Here is a 1997-nt window from a genome sequence, read left to right as displayed (position 1 = left end):
TCACTATAAAATTATAACTGTTGCTTGGCAACACTCTACAGGGATTCACCCACTAGGATGTCCATGGTTGATTAAAAAATAATAGGTATGTTATCTTGTATTTAAGGTGCTTAATTCTGCTCCCACCTAATGGGATCTGTTATGCTTTGTTAGATTTAAAGATAGATTCTTTTGTATTCCCTTATTAGCTACTTTCCAGGAAATTTTTGCCTTTAACAGGAAGATGCAGAAGGGGTTGGTGTATACAAGTGCCAGGGATGTGGACATGATGTCCTAAAGATTCAAAATTTGCTTTACTGTTCTTGGAAAAGTTTTATCAAAGAATCTGTTGTCTTTTGATTATAAGAATCCTGTTTTCTCTCTTAGAGTATATAGATGATTTGTCATTAGCTAGAGGAAGCCCAGGACCAAAAACAGTTACGAGTGTTCCTGGGAATGATGGATTTTTGTTGATTTAGGTGTGAAGTTTTTCCTCTGTTGCTAAACCCTTATATAAAACCATAAAGGGAGGTAATAGTTTCCCACTTGTATCAGAATTCAGAACAGTAGAAGCATTGAAGGATTAAACAAGAAGCTCTTAAGGGCTCCGGTTCTGGCATCACTGAGCCCTTTCAGCTGTTTGTCCATAAAAATGGAGTGATGAGGAGAGTCTAAACTTAGACCTTAGGGCCATGGAAGCACTCCATGGTCCATCTTTCCAAAAACTGGGCTATGTGGCTGCTGGGTGGCCATCATGCTTACAAGCTGCAGCAGCAGCTGTTATATTAGTAAAAGAGTCTGACAAATTAATTCTAGGACAGAAGTTGAACATGTTCGTGCCCCATGTGATGGAGACACTGCTGTAGGGTCCAGTGAAAAGTGACTGTCTGGTACTAGGCTGGCCTAGTGCCAAGCAGCCCTCCTTAAAGTCTCATGTCTAACTTTTGAGACTATACAGGTCATTAATCCTGCATCCCTCTTTCCAATGTTGTTGGAACCTCTGTAGCAAGATTATTTAAAGACCACGAGGCTTTTGGCCAAGGTTTCCATCTCCCACTAATTTGCCAAAATGACTAACACAAAGGGCAAGAGGAGGGGAACCAGGTATATGTTTCCCAAGCCTTTTAGGAAACATGGGGTTGTTCTTTTGTCCACATACATGCAAATCTACAAAAAGGGTGATATTGTAGCCATCAAGGGAATGAGTACTGTGCAAAAAGGAATGCCTCACAAATGTTTCCATGGCAAATGGGAAGAGTCTAACAATGTTACCCAGCATGCTGTTGGCATTGTTGTCAACAAGCAAGTTAAGGGCAAGATACTTGACAAGAGGATTAATGTGCATATTGAACATATTAAACACTCAAAAAGTCATGATAACTTCCTGAAATGTGTCAAGGAAAATGATCAGAAGAAGAAGGAAGCCAAAGAGAAAGGTACGTGGGTTCAACTGAAGTGACAGCCTGCCCCTCCCAGAGAAGCACAGTTTGTGAGGAACAATGGAAAAGAACCTGAGCTGTTGGAATCTATTCCTTATGAATTCATGGAATAAACTGGGGATTTTGCTCTGCCATTCAGTACCTAATTGGTAGCTTAAGTGTTCTAGGTCCTATGTAAAAATAAAATCATCCTGTGTTGTAAGGGTGGTTTTCTTAGTTGAACAGGTATGTGGTACTTTCTTGCCTCAGAAATATTTGCAGTAGATTTTCACTGTATGTAGTAATTGTATCTAGTCTTTGTTCTTCAGTGTTTTTCTTGCTGAAAGATATTGTTGAGGTATTGTGCAGGTGTATACCCAAATATTCAAATATTTATAAAATATTTATATTGGCTTGACGATCCTGTATATCATCATGGGGAAAAGATGTATCAAAATAAATGGAAGTCACTTTAGAAACAAGTGTACAAAATTGCTGTACAGATTTAACGCAATCCCTATCAGACTACCACCGACATATCTCACAGACATAGAGAAATCATTCCTAAAATTTATCTGGAACCGGAAAAGACCTAGAATA

General features: G+C 39.0%; 1 pseudogene; it reads left to right on the top strand.

The window, feature by feature from the left end:
• Nucleotides 1-1030: 1030 nt before the first annotated feature.
• Nucleotides 1031-1438, top strand: LOC111814774 (annotated as a pseudogene).
• Nucleotides 1439-1997: the final 559 nt, after the last annotated feature.

The sequence above is a fragment of the Octodon degus genome, unplaced genomic scaffold, assembly GCF_000260255.1.
Source record: "Octodon degus isolate 3935 unplaced genomic scaffold, OctDeg1.0 scaffold00521, whole genome shotgun sequence".
NCBI lineage: Eukaryota > Metazoa > Chordata > Mammalia > Rodentia > Octodontidae > Octodon > Octodon degus.
This window is presented reverse-complemented; position numbering and strand designations above follow the sequence as displayed.